This window comes from Glossina fuscipes, unplaced genomic scaffold, assembly GCF_014805625.2.
Source record: "Glossina fuscipes isolate IAEA_lab_2018 unplaced genomic scaffold, Yale_Gfus_2 28, whole genome shotgun sequence".
Classification (NCBI taxonomy): domain Eukaryota; kingdom Metazoa; phylum Arthropoda; class Insecta; order Diptera; family Glossinidae; genus Glossina; species Glossina fuscipes.
The window spans coordinates 12,950,011-12,961,081 of record NW_023998423.1 but is presented as its reverse complement, the minus strand read 5'-3'; the positions used below and the strand labels follow the sequence as shown (position 1 = coordinate 12,961,081).

The following is an 11,071-nucleotide window of genomic DNA, read 5'->3' as shown; positions in this document are numbered from 1 at the left end:
ATTAACAAACAAGTTTATCTGATTTCAGCATATATTTTCAACCTAAGTACAAATGAAATCCAGGAACGCAACGTAGCTTCAGATTTACTTCAACATATTATTGTTCTTTCAATTTTATAAACCCCTCTGAACGCCAAGGTTATTTTAGATTGAATTATCTTGTTTTGTTCTTAAACTTAACTGTCCACTTGTCCTTGCATCGTATATTTTTTATCAATGCTCGTACCCTATCCCCATGAGCAATAAATTATGCAGACATTTGTGGTGATCTAATTAAGTAGATTTTATATTTCTCTCAGCTAGTAACGGAAGGTTCACTGGGCGGAAAAGTCCGTTCACATCACAGCCCATTCATGATAGAAGACATATTTCTTTTTTTATTTACTAAAGTGTCGAAAGCCGATCAGATATTAATTATGTCTGAGAATGACTCGATTTAGTTTCATTTGACATTTATTATGAACATTCACTGGAGCTATGTGAACAAAAGACAGCAACGTCGATAATCTGTTCTAACCGAAATGGTCTCCATAAGGAATGGTCTGTTCCTTCCATGATCCCAGTATTGTCAAATAATACTCACCAACTTATGTGAACGTCTTGTTGTTTAAAAATTTTTATTTTTTTATTTATTTATAAATATATATAATGTTAGCTGAAAAACAGTCAATACAAACTAACGTTTTAGGGAAAACAAATTTAGATGGCTTATGCAAAGTAAAGAAAGACTATACAGAGAATAATTGCTTACAATACAATTAACTTAGCTAGCTTATCTTAACTACTAAACTAAGTAAAAGTGGTACCAGATATTTAATTCGATAGTTTCTCAATAACAAAAATGTAAGAACATTCATTTTCCATTAGAAACTAATAATAAACTTAGTTTAGGATCAATAACGTAGATAGGAAAAAGAAGAAATTATATTGTAAGGGACTAATTTGCCCATTAACCTGTTGCTGGGGTAGCTCAGCGGCTTCAGGTTGTATCTCACAAGAAATTTCGCCGAAGTGGTTCTTAGAGAAGAAAATTATGGTTCAGGATTTCTCCATAGGTTTTCCTTTCACTATATCAAAGATAAGTTTATATTTTTCCAGAGCAAATATATTTAAAGAACATTTCTTTACATTCTTCAATCTTTCTTGTATCGATAAATTCACTATTCTTAATCTAAAGGCATTAGAACCACTATTATTTTGACCACACGTCTACTCCTTCGCAATCCCCGCGGCCAACTTCCCTAACTTCCTAACCTAACTTAATTTCTAACTTACCTAAACCTCGGCTTAAAACTCATTCTTCGTAACTAACTATTCCCTCTCTTTTCTCTAACTTCTCTTTGCTTAATCCTAACTTAATCTTAGTCTAAACTTAACTCTAACATAGCCTAACTTAACTCTTACACCTGCGCCTCAGAGACGGAGAACCTGTGAAGTCAAAACGAGGGGCGACTTTGGTTCCTCACAATGTCTAGTACGTAATACGTAGTATGCTACTAGCACTTCCATAAAGAGCCTGACTGCAACTGTATCAGTCTTAATCGCGTAAGTTGAACGACGTCGAGTGCACATAACCACTGGAATCGCGTATTGAAAACAAATAATAAACACAATTGTTCAAAAACAGATACAACCTAGTGGGAAGGAACTTTCTTGATGCCCTTGATGGAATGCTAAAACCAAGCAAGAATAATGACGAAATAGCTCCTTCAGTAAGTTTCTTTAAAAAGTCTATTCCACGAACCAATCTTCTACGTTCAAGAATAGCTTAATTGATTAGAAATGAGTGATGTTCTTACAGAAGTAAGGATTAAATCACGTAAACCAAGCAGAAAAAATTTGTTTTTGGGTTGTTTCAGTCGTATCGACGTAATAATGGTAACTGGGAGACCAAGTAAAAAAAGCATATTCAACTAATGATCTCACTAGAGATGTATAGAGACTTTTTGTTCCTTACGTATCCTTACGTAATTCCTCGACCACCTTTCCATAAAACTAAGTGTCGACCTAGCTTTACATCCCACTGATTTCACGTGCAGATTAAACGTCAGTTTACCGTCAAAAACTACACCCAGTTGATACCACCCCTTGCATACGTTCATGCAGTTTGTTTAGATGAAGAAGACGTAAAAGAGAACGTCTTGTTTGAATCCCTCTCTAAGTGCCTCTGACATTATGACGTTTTCCACATTATGCAGGCAGATTAATGCAAAGACTGAAAAATTTAATTCTTATTCTCTGGTATTACGTATGTGGAAAAATGATTAAATTATTTTACCGGTAAATGAAATTTAAAAGCATTACATATGAAGTGAGGAAACTGTGATTTTATCAGAATTTCAATTGATAATCTCAAGTGTGTCAACCTGATCGACGAACTTGAAGTTTCAAGTTTTTTTCATTTTCTACTCGCTACTGGAAGATAAGTGCACTAAACTCCACGTACCATCGGAGATCATACAAATTGTATAAACACTCACACACAACTGTATTAAAGACCTTTTTATATCCTACACTACTACTATCCTCGCACTGGGTATGTTCAGTTTATGAGGACGTATTTAACGTCCAGAAGAACTTGGGATAGACTTATTTTTTATTACTGCCGTATACTTCGTCTATCCGGCTGTCCATTATGAGTTTAACCTACGGGTCGCAAAGTTTTGATATATTTTGATGAGATTAGGTACACTGACGTTACCATGAAAATGGTTCGGATCACTTATCACACAAAAATATGTGGTTTTTTAGAATTTCGCGACAAAAATCGGCGAGCAACAGCTTTTCGGTAGTCAAAAAGGATAAGACGAATTTGGAAATTTTTTGAACCCGCTGTTCTATGGAAACTAAATCTTTACATCGTAACTAAGTTTTATTATTAATTAATATAAGTTTTGCCTTAAGAGCCAATTGAACTCGACTGTTATTTGTTTAGTTGACTTTCATGTATAAGTAGAATTAAAATAAATAAATAAATAAATAAATAAACTTATGAAAATTGTAGCTTTACAGGTCATCAAGGTCGGCATAGTCAGTTAACGAAGCTTCAGTCACCGGAGCAGCCGGTCTCCTTCACCTACAGGAAGAAATACAGAGTAACATGTGAGTCAGGTAAAAAAATAATTAAAGCATACCTTAAGGGTTTTCTTCAATTAAGAATTAATTGCCTATTTTCTTCTATCTTAAAGCAAACAATTCAGTTTTTTTTTTTTTTTTTTTAGGTTTCTAGGGCAAACGTAATGCTCTTCCAGAACGTGACACTTGGGATAAATGCGTTGAATGTCCTTTAAATTGCATAGCACTGACAGTGGATTTGGGAAATGCTTGGCGTTTTCATTTTACTGCTTTAGATAATGGCGGCGGCGCTTTACTTATATCCTATCTGGTGATATTGTTTGTGCTCGGTGGGCTTATTTACTATTTAGAAATGGTTATTGGTCAATCTTCCAATCGCCGTGCAAAAAATGTTTATGATGTTTGTCCAGCTTATAATCCTTATTAACATAATACTTTCATGGATACTTTATTTTCTGCATTCATTTTAGTAGTAGAGTTAATCAAAAATAAAGCCCTTGCGATATTTGAAAAAATATAGTTCTTTTACTTCGTTTCTAATTTATCGGCACTCAAGGTTGTATATTAGCGTACTTGTATATAAATAATACCATAATAAAACTGAGTTGCTTGAATTGTTGGAATACATATTAAAAGTGATATATCCAAGAAATGCATCCATAATTAACTGTAGGTGTGCATTAATTAGGTTATCACCACTTTCAGGCTCATAATTTTCATAAGAATAAAATGCTTTATAATGTTTTTCACAATTGTGACGCCAAATGCAGATTCATTTAATATCGGTTGCGTGAGATTCAATATAACGGCAAATTGCTGTAAACTTCTCAATACTACATAAGTGACGCTTAACAGCTGTGCTTACAATTTGTATTGCAAGGTGTTGGCGTGAGTCAAGCACATAATATGCGCGGATAGCTTAACATGATAATTCTCTTAGTAGATTTAAAACGTTTTAAAAGCACCTTGACATTCATAATTGTATAAGGAAACAAGCAAACGGTTTAGTTGCAAGTGAATTTGAAATTGTTGAACAATGTGTAAAATATTTGTTATTTTATTTATTTTACACTATCTTTCTGATAAAATTTGATGCATGAAGCGTTATTTTAGACTAACATTCTCTCCCTCTCCCTTTCTCTCTTTTACCGCGCTTTCATTATTTTAAGTTACAGGAGTGGGTCAAACGTATCTGGCTTACTTGTTGGGCATTTATTGTGCACTACTCTGTCCTCTTATACTCAATTATTTTGTGCAATCATTCCGCAGCCCGTTGTCATGGGCTTATTGTAAAGCGGATTGAAATTCAAATTGCATAGATTCAGCGATTGTCAAAAAATCGAAGACAAATTTAACCGAATTATGGCAACAGAAGAGATTAAGTGATGATAATCGCACTATCTCAAGTTCTGAATTATATTTTATGTAAGCGTGATTGGCTTGGATTACATAACGATTTCTTTAAACATCTTCCGTCTACAGCAAAGAAGCACTAAAGGAAAAAGAAAGCATAGGGGACGGGATTGGTGCCTCAAACTGGCAGTTAGTCTGTTTATACCTTGGTTATGTGCCTTCTACAATCGCTTGGTACCTTACGATAACAACTTTAGAAAGAAGAGCCAACTGCAAGCTTTAGAATAAAGAGAATTTTATTGTTTGCGAATAAACTAGTAGTAGTTGCGAGGTAATGGCTTCGTAAGACTATCAATAATTCGCCAACTGGCGTATAGGTTGGAATATTTTAAATAAGAAGCCTATAAATGTAGACTTAAAAGAACATATGTTTCCAAGAAAGGTTGCTTGCGACGTTCTTAAAGGGGTAAATTGGTTCCATTTGTAATAAAACGTTATAGCTTGTATATAACGTTAGACAAACTCATCGCTCTTGATTTGTTTTTTTTTTTTTGTCAATACTATTTTTATTAGTTAGAGATTGACTCTTACTTTGTTGGTATTCTACTTAATACATTTTGTGCTGAAAAATGGATTGGACACTTTCACTTCCTTACTAGCTGGCTGTACTATATTTGGAATCATTGGTCATCTGGCTCATGAAGTCGGTACCGATGATATTGGTAGTGTGGTTAAGGGAGACGCGGGAATATACACACTTTAAAGGGAAGCGGCCTTTTGGGTGTTACATACATTATCAAAAAAAAAAAAAAAGAAAAACAAAACCGCTATACACCATCCTTGAGTGGAGAGTATAAAAAAATATTTGGAATGAATTATTCTTTCTAAATAATATAACTTTGCGTTCATTTTTGCTACTGTTTAATCAAAAGATATAACTTAAGCTTAAGTGTGAGTACCCTAAGGGGTAAGAAGCGCGACTATCAAGTTAGTATTCGCGTGTTCAAATCTCAAGTGTGGTGGAGTTTATTTTGGTCGCAGCCATAGCATTCGGTAAAGGCATTTGATGGCGCTCATGCCCTGTTTGTCGTGTTACGCGAGTAGGGGACACCCCCTGAGTAATTAGTAATATTGAACAAAAAAAAGGTATTATCCGATTATAGTTACCATTAACAATCATTGACTTTGCTGAAACAGTAACAAGTGGTTAGGGACTTTTTATTCCTTTGGAATTTGTCTGAGACCCTCAAATAGTCGTCCTACTTATATTTATATAAAACCGACCGATAAACTCTTGTTAATAACACCAAGCCTTGGTTATGTTTCCTTAAAAGTCTCATAAAACTTAACTCCTATTGCAAGCCTCCGCTGTTAGGGATAGATAGAGCTATGACGCTTACGTTAAGATTTCATATAATAAACCTCCAAGTTTATGAGATATCAGATTGAGAGAGATCTCAAGTAGTTATGCTGAGATTAGTTGAAGATAATTTTTTTTTTAATTAAAAGTTTTTTATTTCCAAACAAGATCGTCATGAGGTGTCCTGTACTCTAGTACACTCTTAATTGATTCGATAAATTGAATCGACAACCAAACTGCTAAAATGAACCTCGTCACGAAAATGCTCTCCATAAAAAAACAAAAGCAAACTTACGTAGAAAAGTTAAGGTTTTGTTTATATGTTTTTGTTATTAAACAGAAAAATTTGTGTTAACTTGTTCAACCTAAACACGTGAGCGTAAGAGACTACGTTTAACAATCAACCAATCAAGCCATCAAGAATGAATGGTGAGTAAAAAAAGATTTTTCTTGAATGAGATCGCGAGAGAGAAGCTCACAGTTTTCAAACACTTGTTAAATATCATATAATGCTGAGTTTCAATTAACCGAAGTTCAGTTACGATTTAAACTTGGTGCGCGCTAGTTGAAAATATATACATATATATATATATATATAAGAAGCGAAAAAGAGGAGCAAACCGATGGAGAAAAGTTACGGAAATGAGAAGACATTTTTTTTTTTTTAAATATAATTAAAAACTAAATAAAAAGCATTTTTAACTGTGATATTATAATTAACCGTTACTTTATATTTAATCTAAAAATATCAAAGAAAAGAAAAAAAAAAAAAAAGAAAACAGAAGAAAAACATTATAAAAAATTTTGTCTGATTTAAACAAGAAACGTGTCGTTGTTTGTTGGCCTTTCATTTACAATAAAGCGGTTTTAACCGATTTTAACCAACACAATACCTTGTTTGTAAGCCTTGTGAGTTAAAATTTGGCAAAAATAAGGTAATTTGGCAGTTTTATTTATTTATTTTTTTTTTTTTTTTTTTCATTTTTCCAAAAAATTATTAATTCTTTTTGGAAATGACGCTAATAATATTTAGTTAAAAACTTGACTTGTTTTCTTTGTGCATCAAAGTCACGTTGAATTTTTTTTGTTTTAATAATAACAATAAATAAAACGGAAAGAGTTATAATGAGCAGTTTTTTTTTTTTTTTTTGAAGATTATAAAACGAAACCGGAACCTTTTTCTCTTATATCGATAGGGTTTTGTTTTTTTTTTCGTGGTTTAATGACCCACCACCATATTTACGCAAAGAATGAAAATAAAAAACAAAAGCAAAACAAAATTCGCTTAGAGCTCCAATTCTCGGATCAATATTTCTTTGATTAATTAACATCCGTTAAATGTTGCGCATGCTTTATGATTCATGCAATAGTTTCATATGTAAATTATGCGGTTAATTGTTTAACCGTGATCAGGTGTTCATTATACTCGCTAACATATGTCGCAAGTATATTAAATTTCTTATATTGTTCGTGTGTATTGATTGCAAAAATTCCACATAACTGAAGGCATTCTCACTGTCGTAAAACACTGTCGGGACCTTACGATTCCAAAACAGCTCGGATAAATGGTCAAGGATGAAGTGAAAGAGTGTATGGTTAGCTTATGAGTAGATATCATTTATATATACACGAAGTTGCTCTTACTTTACTCGCTTTTTTTCTAAATGTAAGCAGAAAAGGTATCTAACAGGACTACCTTTGTTACTTCCTTTGTTATGACCGTTTGATATAACAACGACCACAATAAGATCTTATTCCGCCTCATGACCAAAACATAGGCTATGAGTACAAATAGCCAAAAAAATGGTAGAAATCAAAAAGAATAGAAATTTGAAAACATTTTCACATTTTCTCGGTTAAGAATATCTTTTGGGGATTTTTATGTGCAAGTTGAATGAACAAAAAGTTTGCAGCATCCTCATCTGTAGAAATTTGATCTGAAAAAGACTTTTTATGAACAGCTGTGTTTATATTATCTGTCTTTTGTGTGATAGCTTGACAGTAAACATTCCTGAAATGAAGTAAATTCAAGTGTCACTTAAGGTGTACGCAGCTTTATAACCGGCTAAAAGCAATGCCGTGTAATATCAACTTTCATCTCCTTTGTAATATCCAGTAATCCAGATATCACAAAGGCGACATATCAAGATTAATTTGTCGATCATTTATTCTTCTAAATCTTTCCGTCATTAAATGAGAGATACGAAGAAAACAATACAAATTCAAAGATCAAGTGAAAAAATAGTCATATGAACCCTATTAAGAGAACTATCGACCGAACCGAAAAAACTTGTTTACAATTCTGTTGTTAATAATATGTGATCTATGGCGAATATATGACCAAAATTCGGTTCGAGTTTAATGATAAAAATCGATAATAATTAAAAGCATTTTGCAATTTATATGAAATAGCTTGAGATTACAGGTATCCAAGATTCGCCGCAAGGTATTTGCAGCGTTATTAACTGTTTTTTTTTTCTTTTTGTTGAATTGTAATTTTTAATTATTTCACTATTATTAAACATTTATTCAACATATATTTAATCGCTTATTTTGCCATCAGCTACCGCATGAATTTTATCATATAAGGTTTTGGGACCGTTCTTCCTTGTGTAAATTAATGACAGCAACAATAACAAGAAAAATCACAGAGTACACAGGTACAACATTGACATAATCAGATTTAATGCTATTTTGATTATAGTTTAACTTCAACTTTCAAAATAAACGAAATACAATAGCAATCGTAGTAAAGCTTTGCTTACTTTACGTTGATTGAGAAATTGAAACACGTTTTCTGTTTTGTCTTTGTAAGCAACAAATGGTTGTTTGCTCGTTTTTGGGTTAACGGGAGACTTGAAGTTAATATACAAACACGTCTTATAAATAGTAATTCTTTTACGCACACACACACAAACTCGCATCGAGTTCAAATGTCATCAGAATGTATGTAAAAGTTTTCTTTGTTGATTATTATGTTTTTAGACCTGCCACCGAAGGGTGAGGGATATGCACATTTTCTCCAAACCTTTGTAACCCAGCCCACAAAGAAGCTTCAGAGACCACAGTACACAGTATATATATTCTTGATTAGCATCAAATTGTGAATCGATTTAATCATGTTCGTCTGTGTAGTGTCTGTTGTAAACATTCTGCTGGCCTCAAAAATAAAAAAACTGTTGAGTTCAAGTTTGGACCAAACCAGTCGAAAGGCAGGTCTAAACTACTACCAATACCTATGTTTTTCAAAACGAAACAAAAATTGGGGTTTTTGCTCATTGTTCATAAACTGCAAGAGGACGTACACAAAAATGGGAAAGATTGACCATGCCTAGGTAATATTGCAGTGCTTTAAAGTGTATAAATTCTGGGCCAGTTTCAAATTTGGAATGCACCTAAGCAAGTACGTCTAATCGTCTGACCCTCTGTCCGTCTGCCCAAGTGTGTAGTATCTGCGGTTATCATTCTCTCGTTAGGGAAAACGAAGATATCCGGCAAGTGTTCTAAATTTTTGAAAGGCGCTCATACGCCTACACAACAAAAACTGAGGAAACGTTCGTTTGCCGACGTTTTTGGTCGTTACACATACACTACAACCGAAACTCGATATATATTTCGACTTTTATTCTGAAAATAAAAAAATCAGTCTTTCTGTTCCTTTTATTTTTTTAGTCCTTCTTAGGACACCTATTAGGGTATACAAGATTCGAGCACGATCGAATATAACTTTCTTACTTGTCTTAAAATAAATTTTTGGTAAATTATTAGATTCAAACTGCTTCGTTTTTTCTTTGCTTTAGGCCGTCTTGGGGAGGGGGGGTTTAATTTTGATAGAGCACGTAATTTATATCGTAGTTGAAATAAAAACCTGATAAAAAAAGAAAGAAATAATAGAAAACAATTAAGAAAGTTACATTTGCTAAAGAAGTTTTTACACTTACTACCTAAGGGTATAAGTGGTGTGAAGTTGATGAAGCTATAATACATTTTTTCCTAAACTTTAACTGGATATTTACTCGCCGTTCATAGTTTTCTTTCTTGTGAAATTAGTTTTAACTTTTCAACCTTGATTTTAATCAAATTTGCTATTTAAGCTATCATCGATTTGAGAATTGTAGTAGTGAAGAAGTAGACACAAAGAATCATCATTTTACTCCGATTAAGTATATATATGCTATGTGGAATGGTCTCTCAATCCATGCGTTGGTTTCGCTTGATCAGGCGATGCTCTGTGCCAGCCAGAATAAAATGAAGACAATGGTCTTGCTTAACTGACAATAAAACAAATATCCTCAGATAAATATTAAAACTCTTGAGCGATAACAATATTCATTCATTGCTTTATGTGGCGATATAATCCCGTGACTTCTTTTTTATATTGGCTTAAATCCCCTGTACGTGCAATGGTACGGTTATGGTCAGGAAAAAAAAGAAACGGGGAGGGATAAAGATTGGCCGCAGCTCAATTTTAAGACTTACCCCTTTACCGACTGATCCCTTACTCTAAATACGACCAACAACTGAGATTTGAAACCGCGACTTGGTAGTTGCGACTCGAATTTGCTCAGCTATAGCGCAGCCAAATGAACACTTAAATAGTTAAGAAGATGATTTTGCGGTAGTGTTCTAAGTTCATTATTGCGCGTGTAAAATTATGGCCTGAAAGAGTTACGCTAAAGAAAGTTAAGCCATGTCTCCGTTTTCGTTTCAGTAAATCTGAAAAAAACTCTTCCAGCGTTGCCTAAGGGTTGCATATTCACATGTAAATAGGTAAGCCTTTTATACCGTGCACCGCTTGTAGCACAAGCGTATATTAACTTTATGCGGCTATATACAATACCTAGAAGGACTTGATTATTTGTCCGATCTAAGCTTACCTATCCGTCTGTCTGTCTTGTGTTGTCGGTCTATAGGCCGATGAAATTTGGTACACTCACGTGTCTTAGAATAAGGACGAACGCTTTTGAAAATGGTTCAGATCGGAGCACTTTTTCGATCTCTTCTCATATAACGCTCTACTTTGGAAAAGTTGATATATGAATAATTGTTCGTAGGTGCAGAATATTTAATAGTGTGTCATGTTCCACTACAGTCGTCTTACTTTCTTTATGTAACTTTAGAAAAAAATAGATCTAGCTTTAGTGCCCTTTAAGCTGATCAGATATTACAAGAATTATCATTTTTGCGTATATTAGTCTGTTACTCATCCTTACTGGATCTCAGAACAATACCTCTATTAGTAGTTTTTTATCAGAGAATGGATTTTTTTTTAATTTTATATTT

At 33.5% G+C, this 11,071-nt stretch overlaps 2 protein-coding genes across 3 annotated transcripts in view; one reads left to right on the top strand and one right to left on the bottom strand.

Annotated features, from left to right (window-relative positions):
- Nucleotides 1-3,057: 3,057 nt before the first annotated feature.
- LOC119636477 (probable 6-phosphogluconolactonase) overlaps nucleotides 3,058-11,071 on the bottom strand; it is a 25,320-nt gene continuing 17,306 nt past the window's right edge. Inside the window, exon 3 of the mRNA XM_038031833.1 lies at nucleotides 3,058-3,076. The gene's annotated coding sequence lies outside the window, so the exon portion shown is untranslated. The remainder of the gene's footprint in view (nucleotides 3,077-11,071) is intronic.
- LOC119636476 (sodium-dependent nutrient amino acid transporter 1-like) overlaps nucleotides 6,476-11,071 on the top strand; it is a 21,040-nt gene continuing 16,444 nt past the window's right edge. The window contains exon 1 of one of the 2 annotated variants that reach the window (XM_038031830.1): nucleotides 6,476-6,723. The gene's annotated coding sequence lies outside the window, so the exon portion shown is untranslated. The remainder of the gene's footprint in view (nucleotides 6,724-11,071) is intronic. The other variant, XM_038031831.1, reaches the window with a different exon arrangement.